This window comes from Panthera leo, chromosome B3, assembly GCF_018350215.1.
Source record: "Panthera leo isolate Ple1 chromosome B3, P.leo_Ple1_pat1.1, whole genome shotgun sequence".
Taxonomy (NCBI): Eukaryota; Metazoa; Chordata; class Mammalia; order Carnivora; family Felidae; genus Panthera; species Panthera leo.
The window spans coordinates 118,084,126-118,110,892 of NC_056684.1; the positions used below are offsets into that span (position 1 = coordinate 118,084,126).

A 26,767-nucleotide genomic window follows, 5' to 3' on the forward strand; every position below is an offset into this window, starting at 1 on the left:
ATGGCTCAGTGGGTTGAGCATTTGACTCTTGATTTCTGCCTTAGGTCATGATCCCAGGGTCATGGGATCAAGCCCTGTATAGGGCTCTGTGATGAGTGTAGACCTTGCATAAGATTTTCTCTCTCTCTCTCTCTCCCTCCCTCCCTCCCTCCCTCTGCCCCTTACCCCCACTCAAGCACACACTCTCTCTGTATATAGAGTAGAATAGAATAAGCAAGTTCCAAAATTATGTATATAGTAAAAACTTGCATAAGGTAAACACAGAGATAATAAATGTTAATATTTAAAAAAATAATGAAGGGTCAATATCATAGAGACTTTGATTATATTTCACAAGTATCTGGGCTTTCTTGCACAAGTGATATCCTACACTGATTAGGTCCACTAGAGGTGGGGGAAAAGACCTAAAGAATAAGAACATTCATTGAAGGAACACACCATTAGTATTACTTGGCTATACAAATAGCCAACTTATCAAATGAAGTCAAAGACCTTCAAGGTATGTTAAACAAGTCTATAACAAGAAAAAGTTACAGAATTCAATATGATGCAAATGTATACCAATCATGTTTAATTTGAGCTAAGGAAAATAATTAGGTGATTTAGTTATTTTCCACAGAAGTAAGCCCAGCTCTTTTACAAAGCAATGAAAAAGATGAGAAAAGTACAGTAAGAAGTCAAGCCAGCAACCTAATTTCCCAGGACATTAGTTCTTACTTGGCAAAGTACTGCCCTCAGAACTCTACAGAGAGGAAACACATAAAATTCAAATACCATGTAAAAGATGTATACTATACTTTGCTTTTAAGATCTCCAAAAAGAAAACAATTAATGCATATTAAAACACAGAAAAAAAGAGCTCAATTTAGAGTTAAATGTTCTTAAAACAAAGAATCGGTTTATCTCAGGGAACCTGGGTGGGTTGGTCGGCTAAGCGTCCGACTCTTGATTTCGGCTCAGGTCATTGTCTGGAGGTTCCTGGGTTTGAGCCCCTGCATTGGGCTGTGTGCTGACAGTACGGAGCCTGGTTGGGATTCTCTTTTCCTCACTCTCTCCCCTCTCCCTGCTCGCTCTCTCTCTCAAAAAAAAAGAATCAGTGTATCTCAAAAGGCTATAAGTAAATCGCACAAGTTGTAAAAGAACTATATTTTTACTATACTTTAAATGAAAAGGAAAATAGCATGCTATTTCTCACTTTCAACTAGGATTACATAGAAAACTTTGATATTAAAAAAAACTTTGATATTAATGATGTTAATTCTTGATTGTGAATTTACCTCGGCTAATTAAAATCCTTATAATTTTTCTCTATGTTTTTAAACATCACTATAGAACATTTCCTTGAATTTCCATAAAGAATAAGGCCTTAGTATTTGATCATCCCTCAGAAAAAGGCTATATGTTTAATCCAAAAGAAGTGTCTTCTTTAGATAAAAAGATACTAGGGTAGGTGAGTCAAAGAGGGGAAAGGCAGGGAGAGAGTCAGGGAAAAAAGAAGGGGTATAATAGAAACTATTGTTCCTTTAAGTAACATGTTTAAAAAATGTGACCCTAATTTCCATTAAAAGTCCAGCAGGGAAGCTTGCCTAGAACTACAGACACAAGGTTGCCCTGTAAGCAGAAAAATGATACCTGAACTTCATTTAATGTTCAAGTATAAAGTAACATAAGGATGGGGGCGACTGGATGGCTCAGTCGGTTGAGTGTCCGACTTGAATCAGGTCATGGTCTTGTGGTTCGTGAGTTCGGGCCCCATGTCAGGGTCTGTGCTGACAGGTCAGAGCCTGGAGCCTGCTTCGGGTTCTGTGTCTCCCTCTCTCTCTGCCTCTCCCCTGCTCATGTCCTCTTCTTTGTCTCTCAAAAATAAATAAACATTAAAAAAAATAAAGTAGCAAAACAATGAAATCATACAACCATATATTTAAATCAGTGGGTTCATTTATAACCCATTCTTGCAACTCTAAACTGCTTCCCTCAGCACCATGACCCCAACTGCCACAGCAGACCAAAAGGCCAACAAACTACTACTTGGAAGAATGAATAACAAGACAGAATATTTTATTAAACTTTTGTAACAGGAGTGCCTGGCTGGCTCAGTCAGAAGGGCATGCAACTCTTCATCTCGGGGTCATGAGTCAGAGCCCCACGTTGGGTGTAGAGGTTACAAAACAACAACAACCTTCCCCCCAAAAAAGAAAAGATTTGCAAATCACGTATCTAATAAGGACTTATACCCAGAATGTATATTTTTTTACAACTCAAACTCAATAATAAAAGGCAAATAACCCCATTTTTTAAATGGTCAAGGGATCCTAAAAAACATTTCTCCATAGATAAACAAATATCTAATAAACCCATGAAAAAATTCTCATCATTAGCCATCAGGGAAATCGAAAACAATACCACAGTGAGTTATCACTTCACATCTACTAGGATGGCTATAATAAAAAACAGAAGTAAAAAAAGTGTTGGTGAGGATATGAAGAAACTGAAATATTCATTTCCCACTGCCAGCAAAAATATAAAATGGTACAGCTACTTTAGAAAACTGAGTTACCATATAACCCAGCAATTCTACTACTAGATATATTATCAAAGAAAAATGAAAACACACGTTCATACAAAAACTTATACAGGAATGTTCACAGCAGCATTATTTGAAGACAAAACTGGAAACAATTCAGTATCACAAGAGAATAGATTTTTTAAACTGTGATATAACCATATATTGGAATACTACTCAGCAATAAAAAGGAATAAATTCTTGATGCACAAAATAACATGGATAAATCTCAAATAAATTAGGTAGAGTGAAAGAAGCCAGACCTATCAAAAAAGCACACACCATACAATTCTCTTTGCATAAAATTCTAGAAAATGAAAGCTAATCTATGATGACAGCAGATTAGTGGTTACCTCTGTGGGTAGAAAAGGAGAGATAGATTACAAAGAGGCACAAGGAAACTTTTAGAGTGGTTAAGTATTGTCCTTATCTTTTTTTTTTTTTTTTAACTTATTTTGAGAGAGAGAGAGTGTGCACACACAAGCAGGGAAGGGGCAGAAAAAGAGAAAGAATCCCAAGCAGGCTCCACACTCAGCACAGAGCCCAATGCAGGGCTCAAACGCACGAACCATGAGATCATGACCTGAGCAGAACCCAAACGTCAGACACTTAACTGACTGAGCCACCCAGGCGCCCCAAATGTTCCTTATCTTGATTGTGGTGGATAAATAGGTAAAAACTCATCAAACTGTATAAACATGTGCAATTTCCTTGTAGTCGATTATGTCTGAATATATCTGTCCAAAAAAAAAAAAAAGACAAAAAAAAGAATGTATTTGCCATGTTAGGGGTAACAGAAGTATACTAGGGTTTCTCAAATGGCACATTTGGGTAAGTAAAAGGTAGAAAAAGTAGGCTGAGAGCTTTTAAGGATGAACCTGTTAAAAGTTAAAATAGTAACTGATCTCTATATGATAATAGCTGAATATATTCAACATCCACCGACAGAGCAAATAGTCAACCAAAACTACTATGAATTCAGTCTAGCCTTCAAAATAAAAAATTTAGTTCATCTCAACATTTATACATATGATGTCTATGTATAAATGTATAATACATGTAATATGTATATATGTATGAAAGTAATAAGTTCTAAATATATATATATGTTTTAGTTATACATATATTTTTAGAACTTATTACTTTTGTCTATGATAATATTTGATGAGAAAATGGATTAACTGTAGAAAACATCCACTCCAACTCAAAGAGTTGCAGGTAACAAATTGAGAACTGCTAATAACGATATTCAATGCCAGGGAGACCCAATACTTAAATATTAGCTTCAATAAAATACAAGTCAAGTCTAATGAAAAATGTGTCTAATAGGTTCCATAGCTATACTTCATAACCCAAAAGAATTTAGGGATTAGTTATCACACTGCCAATCTGGGTGGAAGTAATTAAGAATTTACTGTGACTTAAAGGCAAAAAATATAGTTGAATTAAAAGAAAGATTCAAGTTATTCCACAGATGGGACTAAAAATAAGACAACTGGAGTGCCTGGGTGGCTCAGTTGGTTAAGCGTCTGACTTCGGCTCAGGTCATGATCTCACCATTAGTGAGTCTGAGCTCCGCATAGGGCTCTGTGTTGACAGCTCAGATCTTGGAGCCTGCTTCAGATTCTGTGTCTCCCTCTCTCTCTGCCTCTCCCCCACTCATATTCCGTCTCTCAAAAATGAATAAACATTAAAAAAATTTTTAATAAAATTTTAAAAAATTATGTGCACTAATTAAACTTAAGGCAAAGTCCATTACATCATGAATGTTATAGAAATTACACACCTGCTTTCATCAGAGGTAATTTAAGAAATATAGCTTTTAACAGCTTTCTACAGATACAGATTTTTCTTTCACCTTTGACCAAATCCTTAACAAAGGAAGCTACTTAAATAGTAAAGAAGACTGTATTAACTGTAGGGGAGGATAACTAATTCCTTCTAACTGGCATTTAAAACTAACTTAGAACCATTCAATCTATAATGTTTAATAGTTTTTCTTGAAGTAGGGTTAAGGGTTCCCACTGCTAACAAAAGCATACAAAAATTCATACAACAATACATATTTGGAAGAGGATCAGGTAATATGCTAGAGCCCATGACCACACAGTAAAATATGAGCCTCATTTGCCCATGTTTTAGTCTAATCTACCAAACTAAACCAACCACATAAACAAACTAAGATGGTAAATGTTTAAAGTACATGTAAAAATTTTAAGTAAATTCTGGTTTTCCTAACTGCCAAATTGTTTATACTCACACTATTTGGAATATTAGCCCTTCTAAACAGAGAAGTCAACAATAGGCTTAGTACTGTTATAATTATTAATAATTAACATCACCATGTGTTGACTGCCCACTATTGGCAAGGCACTAAACAAAATGATTTTCATTTAATTCTCATTATCAGGCTGGTAAAGAAGCTATTATAAGCTCCATTTTATGGATGACAAAACCGAGGCTAAGGGAGGTTCAATAAAATGACAAATCAGTAAATAATAGAGCCAGGAATCAAAAACATGGTCATATAATTCTAAAACCTGGATTGTGTCCATTCTACCATGCTTCCTCAGAACACAATGCCTTTTTTAATTTAATAATATAGTAGTTACAAATATCCTTCTGTCATCATCAGGGTATTCTATGGTTCTGTAAGATTCTTTGAAAAAAAAATTATATTGATTAAAGAATACTGGGAGCAAAAATTCCTTATAACAAAGTTGGTTATATTAAAAATATTTAAATAAACCTTCATAAATCATGCAAAGCAGCACAACATGACACAACTAAAAAGCACCGAAGGTATACTTGTACACGATTGACCAGGACAAAGCATCACTAACTTTTACTTCTCTAAGGTCAAAGATAGCCAAGGTCAATCTTAAGTAAGTTACAAATTTTGCTTTTCTCAGTGTTGCTAGCTTCCCTGACTTTCCCTTTATTCAGGAGCCAAATAGTGTTCTACAGCTTTCAATCCCTCTTGCTCCCTAAATAACTCAAAGAAAATCTGATAACAATCATTTTCCTAATTAACTCTATGCACCTTAGTATAACAAGTTACCACAATTAAGATTTTGCTATCTAATCAGAGAACTCAAGACTTTGAACCTGATTAGAAGAATGTAAGGAATCAACAAGCAAGTGAGGAGAAATAAAGATTTGGTGGTGAGAGAAGGGGAAGTCACTGAACATTAATTATTAACACACTAGCTCCTTGGTTAGCCCATTTAAGATGGGTGGGGGTCTCTTCCTACTGCTTAATCCCAGACTCCACCAGAGAAAGACAAATGGTATGACTTGCCCTAGTTACGACTGCTAGGGACCTATTCCCAAGAGTTGCAGAAGCAGAGACAAGTGTCCAGCCTTCTAAATCCACATGGTACTGCCCAGGCTCCCATCCTCTAGGACTAGCAATTCTCAGTCTATTCACTTGCATTCTGACCTGCTTTCCTGAGTGGAAGATAACAAAGGAAGAGTTATAGCAGGCAGTGGAAACTGCACAGTACAAAAAATATGTCCATGGGAGAATGCTGCAAATAGGCTCATCCTCCTTTACATATGTCACTCTAGGAAAACTGCCAAGAGGGGCTCACTACTCTAGACATACTTCCTACAGATCCTCCAGACTCCTCCTTAAACACATGTCAGTGTTCTCCTCGTTCTCCCTTAGTTTCAATCCTCCTTTTGCTCTAAGATTTCCAAGTGTGTATTTTATATTCTCAAAAATATATAAGCAGTATCATGAGGACATCCTATTTATCAGAACCTGTGGCTCAGATCTGAACAAACATCCTAAGGTTTTATACAGTACTTGTAACTTTAATAATGAAAATCCCAATAGGTTATATTACTGAAACAAATTTTCTTGGCAAATAATTTATCATCATGTCAAGATAAAAAAAATTAGATAGCAAGTTTATTTTTTAATATTTAAGGAGTACAATTATTTCCTTTCTCCCTAGCCCTATCAAGGAAACATGTATCAGAATTCAGAAACTGGAATTCAGAATTCAAGAGTCATTCTGTGGAAATCACAATCTATCAAACATAATAGATATGTTTTGGCAAGCTAAAAATAAAATGCAGGTTTTCAAGTACTCTACTAAATAAACAAGGGGCGCCTGGGTGGCTCAGTCGGTTAAGTGTCCAACTCATGGTTTTCGGCTCAGGTCATCATCTCACAGTGTGTTAGTTAGAGCCACGCACTGGGCTCTGGGCTGACAGTGTGGAGACTGCTTGGGATTCTGTCTTCCTCTCTCTCTCTGCCCTTCCCCTGCTGGCTCTCCCTCTCTCTCAAAAAAATAATAAACTTAAAAAAAAAAAAAAAACAAAAAAAAACACCTTTTTTTTTAAGGTGATAACTTTCCCAAGGGATCTTTTCTGATAAAAGTAATTCTCTCAGCAAACTGAAAACCAGACATAGGTTTCTGTACCTTTACACTACTAAATTCTCAGGCACCAACATTTCCATCAAGGTTTATTATATGGGTAGTTGAAAGCCAGCAGCAGAGAGAGCAGACCAGAAGCTATTTATAAAAGAGGATAAAATGCTACTGATATAGAAAATAAACTTAATTAACTAGTGTTAACTGAACTTCTTTTCTAAGTCATTTACTTGAATTTTCTTTGATATGTGAAATTAAGTCTCACCAAATTGTAGTCAGGAACACAGTTTCTTTGGGACTTAGAAACCACCATTCATTCAACTACAGATTACTAAATCTCACTATAAAATGAGTTGAGCAATCAGAGCTATTCATAGGTAAGTGTGATTAGATTATGGATGAATAATAAGTCAACTGAATAAAGTCCATTTATTAAAAAGCAAGTAATCAAATTGGTCAATGTTCACAATTAACGAACAGTGAACTTTTATATTTTTCCCCCACATTCAATTATTAAGGTTTTACACTCCTCCATCAATTAGCAAAGAATTGAATGATCTATACAAATGTGTCCACCAACTGCACAATGACTTAAAGAACAACCACTGTGGTGGCAGGGATCCTCCGTTTAATGCAATGCAAGGAATTCAAAAGCTTTCATCCTTGGAACCTTTGTTACAAAAATCAGTAAATTTCTTTTGTGAAAAGACTGCTTATTTTTTTCAGTTCAAAAGTATAATGATTATATGTTTTGTAGTCTTCCAAACAAAAATAAAAATTTTAATGAAATATAAAAATCTGAGAATAATTATTTTTGAGAGAAAAAATTATGTAAAAATCCTAATGCAAAGCTACACCAAGAGTTTCTTCACAATTTCATAAAACATTAATGAAAGGGCCACATAAATCCCTTAAAGATTTTAAAGAGAGCTGCAAGAATCTCTAAGTTTTCCATACTTCTTTCTCTGTTCCTGTAGCCACAAAAATTAATATAATCATCTCTTCCTAAATATAAACCATCTAGGTTTTTACAGAAGAAAAAGGAAACCAAGAACAGCACAGAAAATACACATATTCTTAATATAGCTGTAAAAAGGTACTGTAGATTGTATTTAGGTCCCCAAACAAGTTAAGTTTACAACATGTACCACATCCAGTTCATTCTCAAGGGAGAAAATCATCAAAACAAAGGCTCCTGCTTAATAAACTATTTGCTTTGTAGTTAAGCCTCTATCCCAGGTGCATTTTACTGTGAATTATTATCACTTTCTTCTCTCTTCAAAAGCCTAGAAATCTAAAATACACAAGTATATCTGATTCCCTTAAAAATGCTTTCATATTAGGGGCTCCTGGATGGCTCAGTTAAGCTCCGGTCATGATCAATCCCAGGGTCCCATAGGGCTCCACACTGACAGCAGGGAGTCTGCTTGGGATTCTCTCTCTCCCCATCCCCTGCTCACGGGTACAATCTCTCTCTCTCAAAATAAAATAAACTTAAAAAAATAAATGCTTTTATATGTTTTGTATTAGTGTAAGGCCATGAGAAGCCTTATATTACTTTCACTCTCTTTTAAAAAGGAAACACTCCTTTGCTTTTCTTCTTTGAAATGCGTCTTACTTGGTTTTTACTTATTTTCTATACATGAACTGTTCTCAAACCAGTCCATTTCAGCGTTAGTTGTTTACTGCCAATATGTCTGTGCATACTTAGGTTTTTTACAGACAATGGGTTACCATACCGTGGTATAAAAAGAAAGGTAAACAAGAGGGCACAAGTGAAACACCACTCAATTTCATTTCTCTGACTCAAATTTCCTTAAGTCCTCATGCCAAAGATTCTCAATATCTAAAAAGAGGCACAACGCAGTATGTGATCAGGCAAACATAGGAGAAACCAAATTGGAGGCTAAAGAAATTAAATAGAATGTACGACCACCTGAGACAGCATTACCAGAAAAATAAAAATAAATAATAAACTCAGTCCCTAGAAAGCCCTACTGAAGGGCTACTTTTGCTGCACTGCATGGCTCAAAACAGTTTTTCAAACTCTTTTGACTATAAGAAACAGATTTTACATTGTGACCTAGTACACACACAAGAAAATTTTCCCAAAACAACATTTTTCTTCACCAAATGCAATGCTAGTCAATTCTGTTCTATTTCATTTTATTTTCAATGCTGGTGGTGACCCACTAAACTGAGTTTATAAATTACTAATAAATCACAATCCACAGTTTGAGAAACATAGGGCTTAATAGAGGATATCCCTTATATTTGGATCATTTTTGCAATCTGCCTCTACTTGTCTCTAGCAGGGTAGACAGTTTAAGAAGTTTAAACATTATCACTGTTTTCATTGAAGTAAGTGGCTTTTAAAGTGGGATCCTCTGACCATCACCTGAGATAAATGCAAATTCTCAGGACCCACCCCAGATGTACTGAATCAGAAACTCTGGCCAGCAGTCTGTATTTTACCAAGCCCTCCAGGTGATTCTGGTGCAAGCTAAAGTTTGAGAATCACAGCATTAAAAAAAAAAACTCGGGTCTTTATCCTCTATTTAATAATCTAGTCAGTAAGTACCCACTGCTTACTCGATGCCAGTCACTATTCTAAAAGTTCTACAAATATTAACTCATGTGAAAAAACAACCCTATGAAATAGGGACCATTTCTATTATTATCACTATCATACAGATTAGGAAACTTGCACAGAGAGGTTAAATGATCCAAGCTAAGTGGTGGAATTTATTTTAAATTTGGCCAGCGTATGTCTATCCTTTCATGACTCCCCTCTTTCTGATCAAGTCCCCAGTCCTTCCTACTCCCTTAGTTTCAGCTACTCCTCACCTCCCCTTTTTCCTTTCAAATTCCCCGTCCTGTCAATGTCCTCATTTTCTAATATCATTGGTGTCATCCTAAAACAAAAATTTTTTTCTAAGCCACTAGAATGCAAGTCACTTAACCCTGCTTTTAGGATGCTCTTCTCTTCCACCTTAGTATTATGAAGCCGAAGTTTCTTCTATGTCTGAAGTCCTTAGAATCTACTAATAACTACACTGTTAATTTCTCATATCTGCTGTTACGGCCAGTTTCCACAAGACCACCACTCTCTTCCAGAGCAACTTTCTCCTACTGCGTCCTATCTACGCCCTATCTACTTCGCGCTTCCTACAAGGAAATTATTTCTCCCCGCCCACCCCTGTGTCATTTTGCGTGACTACTCTCCAACTGAGAGAACTTCCACTCCCCGGTAGACCCCCTCACCCCGGTCTCAAATCCGAACTACTGCTCCAGGTCCCATGGACCCGCGAGAATCCCCCGCGGATTCTCAGACCCAGGAGCTCCCAGTCCAGTCTTGGGTCTCCCATCCCAGACAAGCGGTGGGGGCAGGGAGCTCCTGTTCCTCCCCAGCTGTTCAAGGTCTCCACAGGTCCCACCCTCCTAAGACCCGCTTCTCCTAGACTCCCCCGGAGTCCTCCACCCTCGGACAGCCGCCTTTCTCAGGAGAGTCCCCAACCCCCTCTCTGCCTTTCCTCGACGTCCCTCGCTCAGACCCAGGCCGCTCACTGTCACCCCGGACCCCGGCCGCCCTCGGTGTCTCTTCTCCCTCGGACCCGGGCCACTCCCAGTTTCCCGGCCCCCCAGCTCCCTCCGCTCGGGCCGCTCCTGGGTTTCCCGGGTTCCTCTGCTCTCTTCCCTCGCACCCCAGCTGTCCTGGGTGTGTATCCCCGAGTCACCCGGTCCTCGGACCAGGTTGTTGCCGGTCACCCCGGGTCATCCCCCCTCTCCGGGACCCCGTCCGCTCCCGTCTCCTCAGGGAACTTACCGCTCACACACCGGCCGCCGGTCAGCGCCCAAGCAGCGGGACGTCCCAAGGGACCTCCCGGCATGAACCGCTTGGGTCTGGCCCCAGCCTATGTTGCCAACGCGAACTCCGCCGCCGGGAACCGGGCCATTCTCCCACCAGCCCAGTCGGAGCGAACTCGCCGCAGCCGCCGCCGCCGCCGCCGCCCTGGCCCCGGCCCGACCCGGCCCTCAGTCCAGGCCCCCTTCCTCCGGCCTCCGCCTCCGGAGCTCCGAGCTGGAGTTTCCGCCCCGCGACGGCCCCCAGACCTCAGGCCCGCGCTACCGGCACTCACCTGCCGCTGCCCCCAACCAACTCCAGCGCCACTGCCTTTACCTCGGCCGCCAGTAGCCATCAAGCGCCACCACCTCCCCCATGACAACAGGCCCACCCCGTTTCATAGTTCTTGCCTCTCCATTGGATAGTGGGGCGGCGGCTCTCTACTCTGATTGGTTTCACTTAGCCGTCTGTCATAGCTTCCTCACCGCCCCTTTTCCTGGACCCGGTATTAGCCCCCTCCCGGACTCACAGCATCCTGAACCAAGCTTTAGTTGTAATTGGTTGATGGTAGGGCGGTTCGAAGTTATGATAGGCTACCGAAAATGTCTGTTAAGTCAATTGGCAAGGGATGTAGCTCCAGGGTTGGTTCAAACTTGGGCACAGTTTGGTTGCGCAGTAAAAAGCAAGGAAGGGGCCGATGTTCACAATCGAGGTTACCGGGGAAGGGTTAACTCTTTGTTGTAGAGTTCATTCTGTAAACTCATCCCTTTCTCCAGTTCCCTCCCTATTAGGAGAAGTTTATCACTGATAGTTTAGAGGGTAGTACTTACAAAATACCAACATCAGAGGTTGTGTTTAAGGAGTGTTTTCCAACTCCTTGGGAAAAAAGCACTTACACAGATAAAAATGTCCTCTTCTTGAAGTCTCAATGCACCCTATTTCCTTGAAGTTCTTTCCAGAAGTCTTCATGCTAAAGGGCAAAGCACAACCATTTATTTAGCAGAAATCAGCCCACTTTGGTTGCAGTTACAACGTCGTTAATAAACTGAAGTGGCATGTTGAGAGTTCTCCAGACTCACCCCTGGCTCCTGCCAAGTGACCAAGCAGCCATGAGCAAGTTTGGACGAAATGGGCCACGTTTACCCGTGTGATGCTCTGGAAATGAGAATTCCGTCCCTCCCCGCCCCTTCTCCCAATTTGATTTTTATGTTCAGCAGTTCATAAATAGCCCTACTAGATGTGTGTCAGATATTTGAAAGCTTGTCTTTTCCTAGCATTCTAAATTAGGACCGTTGAATGAATTGCAGTTCTTTTCTCACATTAGCACAATGCACGAGAATAAATGATTGCATTTTTTATTCATTTGGGTACAAGTCACAGTACGCATTTTTGAGAAATCTGGTGTTGCTATAAAAACTCTTGCGCTCCTAGAAATATATCCATCCTTAGATTTTGCTTTTCTTTTTAATTTCCACCCACTTTTCATGCTCCTAAATAACAAAATGTTTGCCTGATTACTCTTTAAATTTCTAAGTCAGATTTAAATATACCTTTCTCACAACTCTACCTATAATACACAAACCCATGGACCATGAAACAAACCAGAGATGGATTGGGACAGGTCAAGGAGGCACCCCCTCACAAGCATTACCTTATGGTTGGGAACTTCCTGTGAGACTGAGAATCTGGACTTCAGAAATTTTGTGCTTTGCCCCTTTCTTCTTCCAGCCAACTCTTTGTCCCATATCTCTTCTACTCACCTCCCTGTCCTTTGCAGAGCAAGCTACAAGTAGTCTAAAACTTCACTGTTATCCAGGAAAAAAAAAAAAGTCTAATTTCTAGCTTATATTTTTAGTCAACTTTGAATAAACTACATATCACCAAACTAAGCAGAAATTATTCCTCCAGTAACTAGAACAATAAGGTGTCTTTTCCCAGTTATTTTCCGGAACTTTCCTCCCCCTTCCCTCATCCTCACCTTCCAATTTAGAAATAACCTCCCCTTCAATTCAATGACTCATAAAAAGCCTGTAAAGGAAAGTGGAAAAGTCAAAATAACTTCGGAGATGTCTGAATCATTCAGTCAAAGGAAAGATCAGACATTGACCATGATAAGATGGAAGCCAAGACATAAGGCAAGCCTGAGCTGACATCCATAACAAATGAAGTAACATGCAAATGTGAAGATTCCCCAATGAGAAGGAGGTATCAGCATATCCTTTACACAGCCTTTTATTATATTACCAACAGCTTTCGTCTCTCTAGTCTTGGCAGTATGCCCTACCTACCAATTTTAGAGCAAGTTAGAAGGCAATTAATGTCCTGGCAGATAGGAAACAATAACGTCATAGGAGGGCATGGGCATTATTATGGTACTTGGGGTAATAATGGCTCCTGTACAGCCATAGTGATTTGGTGCCATAGAGAACATAGAATTAGTCCAGCCTCACTAAGAGGACTTGCCATCTAAGTCCAGGAACTCAACAAAATAACTATCACAAAACAAGGAATACTTCCACAAAGGTCAGCTATTCATTCCGTTCTGTGAGAACAAAGTACTCACAAATGTTTTCACTCACACATGCATATATACATTTTACCACTCCTGTTCCTTATGGAAATCAGTTAAGAAAAAAAAAGTAAAATAAACATGTGCAGTCCAGTAAGAAAAGAAAAAATCTTAAAGAAGGAAGATTTTAAGGAACATTCTTTGATCCAACAGAAAGCTATTTATTATGTTATTAAAGTCCACACAGTACTAGAAAGTTTATTGCTTGTGCCCCACGTTTTGATTTTGCATGAGTCTTATCACATAACCTTACCACATAATTCATCCAGCCTCTCTTTTCTTTCCTGTGTTATGTCTTCACCACTCTTAAGACCCCATCTTAGAAAGCAAGAACGCTGGAGTCAGGGAGTCTGTAGCTTTGTGTTGTGTGGCTGGCTGTGGAGGTAGTGCAGATAGTATCTGTTCAGAGGCACTTGAGCAAGACCAGGATAGCAGGTATATTAAAGGCAAAAATAGCCTTTATAAATCCTGATTAAGTAGCAAATGAAGGACTTGTGGTGATGTCCTGATGTCTAAGGCCTTGGGCTTCGGCGAATGCTGATGCTACTTTCTGCTCTCTTTTCATCATATCACTTTTCAAGGGAGCAGAATCCAGGTTTCCTGTCATTTCTATTTTAGTCCGGGGTGGGGGCAATGTCACTAGGGAAAGCTCCTTTTCTGTTTGTTTATTTTTGGATTCCCCTCCCCCAACACTGGATTCTAGACACAATTCCAAATGGATTAGCGAAACAAACAACCGGTGGGGAAGAAAATCATTCTGATAGTAGACAAGAGCCAGAGCTGCCTGTTTCTAGCAATTGGAAGCAAGCCAAGATATTTGATAAGAGGTAGTTCCCTGAGTCAGGGATCCCTGAAGATGGAGACTGATGGGATGAAGGGATTAGAAAGGAGGGGTTGGGATAGGGAGGGTGGGGGACAGGGCCAGCAGAGAAGAGAGTAAGGAAAGCTAGACAAAGTCAAGAGGCCACAGAGTTCTGAGCCAGCTTAGAGTCCTACCCCCATCTCTCTGGCTGTGGACTTTATACCAGGTTACACAATTATACCAACAAAGTGTAGGCTGTCACTGGTTGAAAGGAGAGCCATGCCAGAACTTTACCCTATGGGATCTTTGCTCCACTGCCACCTGGAAAGCCTCCCTGAGCTCAAAGCCTGCTGCTCTGGCACCAGGGCAAAGCTGACAAGATTCGTGCAGCCACCTTTTATAAAGGTGATCACTGGCACAAAGCTCTGGATGAAGAAAGGGAAACCGTCTGGAAGAAGATGTTTTCACCATCTCAAACTGCGGAGATTCCAACACAGAGAAGTGCCAAGCTGCCTTCCCTGCTGGAACAAAGCACTGTGGTTTCAAAGTTCAAAGCTGTCTCCCATGGATGGGAAGAAGCTTAAAAAAAAAAAGGTGTGTGTGTGGGTTTTTTTTTAAAGTGAAAAATGGTGTTCCTACAGGTAGAACCATTTATTTTCTAATGCTAGGGCTCATATGATCTTTAAATAGCACGTCAGATGGCCTCATTATGTAATGCATGTATTTTCATCCTCAAGAAAAATGTGTACTACCCCTTTACCCACCTTGAATTTTATAGATAAGATAGCTTGAGTGCTTGCAAAATGGATGGGCTGCAGCTCGTAGCTCTGCCATCATGCTGTTGAATAGAGCCCCTGGTTACTATCACTAGATCTATGGGTGGACCAGCCATTCTTCCGCAGCAGGGAGTGGGCTGCTCAAAGCACCAAGCACCATTTAAACTTTTGTCCATCTCTGTTTTACACACAAAGAGTTTCCTGGAAACATGGCTGCATTCCAAGGATTTCAGAGAGTAGAATGCCTTCTAGAACTACAGTTTGCCAAGCACTGGAATTACGTAAGAAAGTAGACTTGAAATCACTCTTGAATCTAAATGTGTTCAAATCCTGACTCTGCCATTTACTAGCTGTGTGACTTTGGGAAAGTTGATTTATATCCCCAAGCTCCAGTTTTCTTCATCTACGAAATGGGATGTGTTAGTGACAAATTACCCCCAAAACTTAGTAACTTAAAACAACATTTATTATCTCCGTTTCTGTGGGTCAGAAATCCTGATGGAGCTTAGCTGAGTCCACTAGCTCTGGGTCTTACAAGGCTGTAATCATCTCAAGGCTCAGTCGGGATGGATCTGTTCTCAGCTCATTCACATCATCGTTGATAGAACTCAGTAGCTCACAGGCTTTAGACTAAGGCCTTAGATCTTCAGGAGCTATTGAATGAGGCCTCCCTCAGTGCCTTGCCATGAGGGTCTCTCCACAAGGCATCTCAAAACATGGCAGCTTACATCATCAGAGTAAGCAAGCAAGAGGGCAGACCAGCAAAAGAGAGACTTCTGGCAAGACAGAAGTCAGTCACTTGTAATCTAATCACAGAACTGATACCGCATCACTTTTGACACATTCTACTACTGAGAAGCAAGACATTAGGTCCTGCCTATGCTGAAGGAGAGAGGATTACACAAGAATATAGACACCAAGAGGGGGATCGCTGGAGCCACTTTAGAAGTGGCCTACCTTAGGAAATAATAACAACACCTCCTCGTAGGTTTCATTTAAGATTAAATGAGAGGGCTACTTGAGTGGCTCAGTCGGTTGAGCATCCAGCTTCTGCTCAGGTCATGATCTTGGTCATGATCTCATAATTCGTGGGTTCCAGTGCCGCATCAGGATCTGTGCTGACAGCTCAGAGCCTAGAGCCTGCTTCAGCGTCTGTGTCTCCCTCTCTCCCTCTGCCCCTCCCCTGCATGTGCACATGCTCCCCCTCTCTCTCCCTCTCTCATTCTCTCTCTCAAAAATAAACATTTTTAAATAAATTAAATAAATAAATAAATAAATAAATAAATAAATAAAAGATTAAATGAGAGAGGGGCATCTGGGTGGCTCAGTCAGTTGAGCATCTGACTCTTGATTTGGGCTCAGGTCATGATCTCACGGTTGTAAGATCGAGCCCAGGGTCCGGCTCTGCGCTGGCAGCACAGAGCCTGCTTGGGATTCTCTCTCTCTCTCCCTCTGTCTTTGCCCCCACCCCCCCGCCCCCGCGCTTTCTCTCTCTCTGTCTCAAAATAAATAAATAAATGTAAGAAAAAAGATTAAATGAGAGAAAATATTCAATTTAAGTCCTGACATATATAACTGGCTTATATAATAATTATTATTCCTATTAATGTTATTATTGAGTATATAATGGTTCTCTCCCCCTTCTAGCTATTAGAACAAAATCTTCATGAGGAATAAATGAGATAATCTACATAATTCAGGAAACACTGAGCACATGGTATGTGCACAGTAGCCATTAGTTATTATTAACTTTTATGAGTATGTGATATCTGTTTTCCTCTCCAAGCTACTGGATATGCTATGATGATAGTAACCTTTCCAGGATGATCTTATTTTCAAATATTTTGTCTCATTTATCTATGTGTATCGTATACTTGCCAGAAGGTAATGGCAGATTTGGGATTCATAAAATATGGCCAACAAATCTAAACTTCAGCCTAATTTCCTGCCTGCCCTATGCTATGGGGATGTGCTCAAAGAAGATATGCTCAAAACCTGCAAGGTGGGCTAATTATGGCAGCACCTCCTTCATGCAGAAATCTGAGCTTGGCTCCATGGAAGCTCCGGGGGGAGGGGGGACGGGGGGGTAAGGACTTGGTTGTGTGGTCTTTGTCCCTTTCAAAAAAAAAGCTGGTCACCGTGCAGTCTGCTAAGTCAGTCCTCAACTGAGGATAAGAGAAAGGGTAATTCCCACACAGGTTCTGTGGATACAGTAAGGACACTCAAGAGAAAGTTTCCATACCTGGATCGGGAGCAGCAAGAACCAAGAGACTAAAAGAATAGCAATTTTGCAATTAGAGAGTGGGAGGAAGAGGGGCACCTGGCTGTTTCAGCCGGAAGAGTGTGCAGCTCTTTATCTCCGGGTCATGAGCCCCATGTTTGGGTGTAGCAATCACTTAAATAAACTTAAAAAAAATTTTTTTAATTAAAAAAAAAAAAAGAAAGGGGCACCTGGGTGGCTCAGTCGATTAAGTGACTGGCTCTTGATTTCAGCTCACGTCGTAATCTCCACGGTTTGTGAGTTTAAGCTACGCATTGGGCTCTGGGCTAGGCTCTGGGCTGGGCTCTGGGCTGATGGCATAGAGCCTGCTTGGGATTCTCTGTCTCCCTCTCTCTCAGCCCCTCCTGCATGCTCTCTCTCTCTCAAAAGTAAATAAACTTTAAAAGATAAAAATAAATTTTTAAATTTTTAAATAAGCGAAAGTAGGAGGAAGAGAGTCTAGTTTGCAACATGAAAGAAAGATTACTAAGAGGTTGGAGTGACTGGGTTGAAGCTAGTTTCCTTATAAGGAAGGAGGATATGGAGGGGTGGCCTAAGGCCAGAGAAAATGAGGAAGTATAATCAAAGAAACCCCATTATTTTGGCTGTGAGTCATTTCTCAGGGTTCACTCATGATTATATGAGAAAAATGAGGGGGGTTCTCCTAAAGTATAAATAATCTTTAGACCAAAGACACTATAGAAAGACAAAGGTTCAAGTACTCATCTGATCTCATCTTTTCAGGCCAGAAGTATCTATCCCCAGTCTCTCTTTATCCTCCCAATGCCTTCTTCCCCTGCCCCATTTGTGTACATGTTCTTTCCTTCTGTCCGTGTTCCATGCAGAAGAAAAAAGCTCCTCACAAGGAAATGCCTTAGGATCCTTTAGACTGGAATTGTTTCTCTCTCTCTCTTTTTTTTTCAAGATTTTATTAAGTAATCTCCACACCCAACATGGGGCTGGAACTTACAACCCTAAGATCGAGAGTTGCGTACTCTACCAACTAAGCCAGCCAGGAGCCCCTGGAACTGTTTCTTGCTGCAGAGTCACCTTCTCAAGCAGTTTCTGCTATGGTGCTACACCGCTAGAGCTCAATAAATATTCACAGATGATGACAGTTTACACCTCTGCCTCCAAATCAGGTCACCTGCCCAGCGGTGATTTTAACAGGCCCATGGATTTTCTGAGATGCACTAACGCTAGGCTTTTCTCCTCCTGACTTGTCTCCAGACATTACCAGACTTGTGCACAGAAAGGTTCAAAGCAGAAGTTGCTGAAAAAGTTCTGTGAGGTTAAAGGAGAGGTGTGTAGCAATATCAAGTTCCTCCTTCTGTGAGTCTTGTCTTCTCTCCTTCTAACTCTGTATTTTCTCTGTGTTTGGAGACTTGTAAGTTTCAATACCTTTCAGTAGCTGGGGAAAACCTCTGCTCCTCTGCAGGATGGCCAATTTTAGAAGGGAAAGAAGGGGCGGGGAGATGAGGACTTGCCCCCAGGAAGTCTGACTACACAATAGGGATGGTTGTATTTATTTATTCAGCCCTTTCCTACAGGCAGCCAGGGCAGCAGCCATTTCATTTTGCTCTCAGGAAGTGTATTTAGTGGTAGGCTTTCTTTCTTTTCCTGTCAGTTTCCTGCAAGAGGACATCAGTGTCTTCTCAGTGCAGCAGCTGATAAGAAGGATGTTGTTGCTCAAGTAGAGACAGACAAACCTATTTCCCATCACAGACCCAGACCCCTTCAAGGGCACAGAGAATTGGGCTTGGGTGTGGAAATAGAAGAATCTGATTTCTGCACCTATTTCCCTGGTGCCATTTTCCTCGTTGAAAGACTCTCTTCAGTGGGATACAATAATAACATCTTCCACTTGTGTAGAATTTCACACTTCCACACTTTTCCAAAGTAGTGTCCCACTGTACAGAAGCAGAGTTGGAGGCACTGTATTTGGCATAGCCCGGGAGTTACTTTGTAGGGTTAATATGAGGAGGCAGCTTTGGTGTTAACGTTATGTTCTGGGGAAATTAAACAAACAGTGTAGGCCTACCCTAAGTTGGATTCCATGACTAGCTTCTACTACTACAGCGGAACCTTCTGACATTCCCTTCTCCCAGCCACCATTGGGTGGCGTGCCCCTCTTATACACACGACACTTCCACATTGGATACACACATCCCACATGTAAGCTTCCTTAGTGCCTATTCCTCCTGTATTGTGTCAGCATTGTGATATCAAGAACCACATTCATGCTGCTCGTAACTGCCCAGCACAGGGCCTGGCCCACAGTAGTTCACTACATATTTAGGGAATGAATGAGTCAGGAGTTGTCTCTAGGAGCAGCCTTGCCACCCTACACCATCATTTATTTTGGGGTGGTGCTCTGGGAGTTATAAAAAAGGCATGTGCTAATTATCGTATAATGATCACTAGTGGTTATAGTAATTAGTAGGTAAAAGCACAGTAGTGGAATATGACTAAATAAAGCCCTCCGCCAGTGTATAGGGCCCATCCCTGCATTCTGAATTTGGAATCCCACTGCCTGTCTTTGTTAGACTCCCCAAGACAGAGGTACTCCTTTGGGGAAGGCCCAACACTGGGGACAGGGAGAGTTCAATTTCTTCCGAGACCATTCTGGTCTGGATATTAAAATACAGACTGGATATTAAAATGGTGGCCCTCAGACTCTAAGACGGATTTCCCTTTAAGGGTCTGCACTGAGTCATCCCTCCTCCAATCAATCAATCAATCAATAAGAAGCTAACTCCCTCAGGATGAGTGATAGAAGCAAAAACTCATCCTTCTAATCCCTTCTTCTTCCCATTGAGGCCAATATTCATGGCCTCAGTCCCTCAGTGGGAACAAGAGGGCAATCTGAGAGAAAAAAAAAAAAAAAAAAGACATTTCCCTCCCTTTCCTTCCTCTGGGCCTGTGGCTTCCTGTTGCTGAGGGGAGGTGAGACTGGAGATAAGGAAGGAGGAAAAATAAGCCTAGAACACAGTACTATGATGGCCTCGAGTCTGTGGGAGGAGGTGCAAACTGGGATAAAGGATGACAAGACATGAAGAATCCCTGTGGATTCTTCAACAGTTCTTGCATCCCAGATGTGACCATGGCACAGCTCAGTTGCCAGGACACTAGGGAACCAGAAATGCAGTCAGTAGGAGGTAATGACAGCAAAGAAGCAGGCAGATCTGATACGTAGGCCCCTACAAAGAATTACGCCCTGTGGGAGTACCACAAACTGCTCAAGACTGGGTAGCAAAGTGGAGTAGGTACTGAGGGTGAGACCTTGAGTCAGGAGGCCCACACTCTTTTCAGCTTAGTCATCAATTTATGGGAGGACCCCAAGTGAAAGATGAATGTCAGAGATGTGGCTTAATCAGCTACCTAGGGGATGAGTAGGTGTTGGTGAGATGCTTTGAAATCTCTAGATGAAAAGAATTGCCAGGAGAAGTTATTATTATTTTGAATGTGGAGTTATTATTATTTGGAGTGTTGATCATACGGAAGCCAGAGCACCCGTATTAGAATCAGAGGCCACAGTTTTTTCACCTTGGGCGGACCAATGCCAGTTTCATAGCTGTAGAAAATAGTGATCTATTTTCTAATAACCTTAGCTTAGAGCGGGGTCATTGTTGAGGTCCATAAGGAATACAACCAGAAATCTCATCTCTGGAGTATTAGAAATTTCCAACCACGCTCTAATAAATTTTCTGTGCAGACAGATGCTGGCCAGGTCTAACTTGCCTAGAGGGTTGTACAGGCTATGATGGAATAACACTTCTCTCTCTCAGTATCTCTCCCAAGCCTACTTTCTCCTCTCTTTCTCTCTCTCTCTCTCTCTCTCTCTCTCTCTCTCTTTTTTTTACATGTACATAAGGCTACTTAGAAACTTGGATTCATCAAGGGACAGTTGGAGATCCCCAAATGATCACCCCAATTGTAGCTCTCTACCTACAATCACTCAGTGTTTTTGTTTTAAAGAAAGTGGTTAAATCAGACCTTTTTCCTTTTATTTGGCAGGTATGTGAACCTGGTATTCTTCTCTATTCAACCCCTTGTGTGTTTTTCTATAAATACTCCCACTCCACTCCCTTCTCTGGTTTCTTTCTGCAAACCATTCAGGTTGTCATTCTGAAGGAGTATGTTAGTCTTTGAACAATTAAGTAAAAGTATAAACTCCTTCCCGGTCTCTCCAAAGCTAGCAGGCTGACTAGACTCATAACAAGACTTTAACCCAAATCTGCAACAAGTGCTCACCTGTCCTGAGTGACCTAAAGCGGCAGCCATCCCAGGTCACAATTATCACAGGAACAGATATTATTTTTCTGCTCTTGCACAAAGCGGGCAAAGGTTGTCTACCTGATGCAGAATGGATCACTTGATAAAGCCAGAGCTGCTTGTAAACAAACAAACAAACAAAAAAAAATCACAAGAATGGGCATGTGATTAATAGGCCCCCTTTAGGGGGAAAGCAGACCCAAATCCACAGTACCACAAAAAGCATGGGTTAAATGAACACGGACCCATCTCTGAAATCCCTAAATCTTAGGATTTCAATGTTATTTACAAACTTCCAAAAGAGATAAGCTTAGTACTGATAAAAAGGAATATTACTTCACACTGTAAGTGATAAATGCATGAAATTCTTACCCAGGGAAGGAATATAATCAGAATATAGAAAATATATGAATTGCAGAGCCATTTATGAGTGAACCAGCCATTTTCCAACCCTGATTCTATATTAGAATCCCAGGATCTGGAGCACCTGGGTGGCTCAGTCAGTTAAGCGTCCAACTTCAGCTCAGGTCATGATTTCACGTTTTCATGACTTTGAGCCCCAAGTCAGGCTCTGTGCACTGACCGCTTGGAGGCTGCTAGGGATTCTCTTTCTCCCTTTCTCTCTCTCTCTGCCCCTCCACCACTCCTACTTTGTCTCTCTCAAAATAAATTAAAAAAAAAAAAAAAAAAAGGATCCCAGTTTCCTCTCTTAGTTCCAGGGATTTCACTTCACTAGGGTGGAACAGGGTCCGGGGATCTGTATCTCATTTTTGCGAAGCTCCCTCAAGTGATTCTGATTCATAATCAGGTCTGCATTCCACTACTTAAATAACCTTTTCTCCAAAGAGACTACTGAATGGTCTATGGGTTTGACCCAGCCTAGTAATCCCTATGATCCTAATTGTCAAAAGGCTTGGTTAGAGACAAGCACAACTGGTATCCTTGTGACATGGAACAGACCCTAAAGCAGCCATCAGACTCTGGATCCCCTGATCAAATCTAGTAGTATAACAGTCCAGTGGTCCCTGACTCATTTAGAAACTTCTCCAAGATCTGAGACTTTCCTGCCACAGGGATGAATCAGTTGGGGCTTCTTAGAACATTTCCTTAGAACTTTCCTTTGGAAGGAAGTATTCAGATTTGCTTACCAGACTAAGGTGCAGACTTCTTTAAACATTTCCCCCTCTCTTTTTTGTAGCGTTTAGCAGAGTACTGGGCATTCATTTATTTATTCAGCAATATTCATTGCTTAAAAATTAGATACGTACTCTATGCTGATACTTTGTTAGTGAGGATATAAATTAAGCAAATGCCACAGTGTTAAAACAGGCCAGATGTGATCTCTAGCCTTTTAGGAATCTAACAGGCTCTCAAATTTTTAAACTTTTATTGTAATGGCTGGGTACAGTGGAACAGCTATTCCAGGAAACTCTACCTAAGGGTCATTCCATCCTCTTAGGATAGCAGCATTTGAGTTCTTCAGAAGCTATAGCTATCCCAAGGCTAATAACAACTGTAAAAGAACATGCCCATCTTTTCTTCCTAAATGTACCTAGGAATTAAGGGTAAAGAGGGACTTCCAGAGGATGAAAACTATGCTTTATTCACCTTTGGATCCCCAATAGCAGATACATACAGTATGTTGTGTATAGTAAGTGTTCAGTGGTTTTGACTGAGAAAATGGATTAATGAAGCTTGAATCTCAGTTCTGCTACTTACTGTGACCTGTACAAGTAACAGAATCATTCTGACCCTTGGCTTCCTCATGATTGGGACAACTACCTTGCCTACTTGATATAGGATTAGAAATCCCATGTTTTAAGAGTCATTAGCGCTGTGACTGGCATAAGGTAGGTACTCAACAAATAGTTGTGTAATAGTACATAGTTGTTACCTGGACAACAGATAATCAGAAACTCCTAGCCAATATGTATGGCTCTTACCGACACCTAGTGGTGCAGTCTTAGAACACATACCAAAAATCTATAAACAGCTCACCAAACTCCACACCCGAAAAGCAAATAATCCAGTGAAGAAATGGGCAGAAAACATGAATAAACACTTCTCTAAAGGAGACATCCAGATGGCCAACAGGCACATGAAAAGATGCTCAACGTCGCTCCTCATCAGGGAAATACAAATCAAAACCACACTCAGATATCACCTCACGCCAGTCAGAGTGGCTAAAATGAACAAATCAGGAGACTACAGATGCTGGAGAGGATGTGGAGAAATGGGAACCCTCTTGCACTGTTGGTGGGAATGCAAACTGGTGCAGCCGTTCTGGAAAACAGTGTGGAGGTTCCTCAGAAAATTAAAAATAGACCTACCCTATGACCCAGCAGTAGCACTGCTAGGAATTTACCCAAGGGATGCAGGAGTACTGATGCATAGGGCCACTTGTACCCCAATGTTTATAGCAGCACTCTCAACAATAGCTAAATTATGGAAAGAGCCTAAATGTCCATCAACTGACAAATGGATAAAGAAATTGTGGTTTATATACACAATGGAATACTATGAGGCAATGAGAAAGAATGAAATATGGCCTTTTGTAGCAACATGGATAATGGAACTGGTGAGTGTGATGCTAAGTGAAATAAGTCATACAGAGAAGGACAGATTCCATGTGTTTTCACTCCTATGTGGATCCTGAGAAACTTAACAGAAGACCATGGGGGAGGGGAAGAAAAAAAATGGTTAGAGAGGGAGGGAGCCAGAACATAAGAGACTCCTAAAAACTGAGAACAAACTGAGGGTTTATGGGGAGTGGGAGGGAGGGGTGCATGGGTGATGGGTATTGAGGAGGGCACCTGTTGAGATGAGCACTGGGTGTTGTATGGAAAGCACTTTGACAAATTTCATAATAAAAAAAACAAAAACAAATCTGTAAACAATAAGAACTAATAACGAGTTCATTAAAGTTTATGAATATCAGAAAAAAAAAAAAGAACACATACCAAACATATCAATTGCTGGTTTGAAACTTAAATTGGGGACTAACTAGGAACTGTTGAGTACCTGCTTTACACAAGTAACATTATTTAAGCCGCACCAGTTATTTTCAATCCTCATTGCATATTAGAATGGGTTGTGAAGCTTTTAAAAATTTGCTGGTGTCTGGGTTTCACCTTCAGAGATTCTGACTTAATTTGCTGGAGGTGTGGCACGTGCTGTGACATTTTAAAAAAGCAGTTTTAAAAAGCAACCAGGTTGAGAACCACTGTAATCGACCCACGAGATAATTATTATTCTTTCCATGTTACAAATGATCAAAGTAAAACTCAGAATGATAAAGTAATCTGCACAGAGTCCTATACTTATTAGTAGCAGAAGGAAACTCGAACTCAAGTGTACCATTTTTCTACCACATCACATAGCCTTTGCAAAGACTTTTGGAAGTCGGGTGTGCTCCACTTAGCTTTTCAAACTTAAGGGCGTTAGGGAATTCCATGATCCAATGGGGTGAAGTACTCCAAACAACAGTTTGCTGTTGATGGGATAGTATGGTCCAATGAAGGCACTGATTTCCTGAATCCTCTCTCTAGACTCCCTCTTCCCGGAGTTCAAACTCAAGTGCTGCGGAGATAGATAAATGAGCAATGTGAAGTTGTTTGATTGTGAATTGAAGAGCTACAAGATAAATTTAAAACATTTTTTTTCTGAGATCATGAACATGTTAGAGAATTAAAACAAATTAAATTAATCATCTCTTATTGAGTTTCAGGAAAGAGCTGCCTGTACCGTTACTGCATGCTTACAGGTTTGGCCAAAACAGTTGAGATGATAGATATTAGCAGGTAAAAGAAAATGAAAGGGTCTAACATGTGAGACCGTGTCTTAACTGGCCTCCCACAGAGGTCCTAAGAGGACAGATGGATGATCTGGAAAGGCATGCAAAGCACAGTCTCTTCCAAATCCATCCTATAGAACATACCAGCTCAGCCCAGGCATGCAAAACGAATGGGACCTCATTGGGTCAGCGAGGAAGGCTGCAGCATCTTATAGAGATGGGATCCAGGCCACTGCTTGGTTCAATTACTTGCTAGGATGATTTCCCTGAATTTTGAGAAATGTTTCTTTCGTTGGTGCTGGGCAACATATGGGAACAGGCTGAGTGCCAAGGTTCAGCCAAGTGGGCAATATTCTAGAAATTTACCACGTGAAAAGTCTGTATCAAGAGTCACAAACTATCAGCCTAAGGGCAGAATTTGGCACATAGATGTATTTGGCACAGTGTTAGCTTATGGTAGTCTTAATATTTTTAAATTAGTTGCCATTATTTAACATCAGAGAGATTTCATGTAAAAATCTCAATTTTTTTGTGTGAGATGTAATATAGAGAACCTTGACTGTCCTGGTCACCTGCTGTATCCCCAGAACCTAGAACAGCGCCTAGAACATAATAACTGTTTAGGACATATTTTAAAAATACATGTTCTTCAAAAATTAATTAATTAATTAATTAAAAAGTAATAATAATAAAATAAATGTTATCCAAAAACAGGCTTATAAGAGGAACTGTTGTCTTCATTTTACAGTAAATAAAAGAAGTATCAGAGAATTTGAATAATTCACCTAAGGTCGCACAATTGGTAAGTAGCAGACTATTTGGATTCGGATGCGTTTGACTTCCGAACTGGTGTTCTGTCCATTGTGCCACACTGCTCAGCATCCTACATTGGTGGGCCTTTTGTAATCATAAAAGGCTTTCAATCTAGACTTTTTTTTAAAGTTTATTTATTTATTTCGGGGCAGCTGGGTGGCTCAGTCAGTTAAGTGTCCGACTCTGGCTCAGGTCATGATCTCACGGTTTGTGAGTTCAAGCCCCTTGTCAGGCTCTGTGCTGACAACTCAGAGCCTGGAGCCTGCTTCAGATTCTGTGTCTCCCTCTCTCTGCCCCTCCCCTACTCATGCTCTGTCTCTGTCTCTGTCTCTCTCTCAAAAATAAACATTAAAAAAATAAAGTTTCTTTATTTATTTTGAAACAGAGAAAGAGAGAGAGCCAAGGAGGGGTGGAGAGACAGGGAGAGAATATCCCAAGCAGGCTCCGCACTGTCAGCGCAGAGCCAGAGAGGGGGGCTAGAACTCATGAACATCGAGATCATGACCTGAGCCAAAACGAAGAGTTGGAAGTTTAACCAACTGAGTCACCCGGGCATCCCTCAATTTAGACTTTTTAAAAAAAGTTTTATTGAGATATAATTATATGCCATACAATGCACCCACTTAAAGCATACAATGCAAGGGGTTTTTTTGTATATTCACAGGGTTGTGCAACCATCATCACAGT

General features: G+C 40.7%; 1 protein-coding gene across 9 annotated transcripts in view; it reads right to left on the reverse strand.

The window, feature by feature from the left end:
- Positions 1–11,169, reverse strand: part of NUMB (NUMB endocytic adaptor protein) — a 201,087-nt gene extending 189,918 nt beyond the window's left edge. For 8 of the 9 annotated variants that reach the window (XM_042943711.1, XM_042943715.1, XM_042943713.1 and 5 more), the window contains exon 1: positions 11,088–11,169. The gene's annotated coding sequence lies outside the window, so the exon portion shown is untranslated. Of the gene's footprint in view, positions 1–10,774; positions 11,001–11,087 lie in introns of those variants that run through there. The other variant, XM_042943708.1, reaches the window with a different exon arrangement.
- Between the last annotated feature and the right edge of the window lie 15,598 nt (positions 11,170–26,767).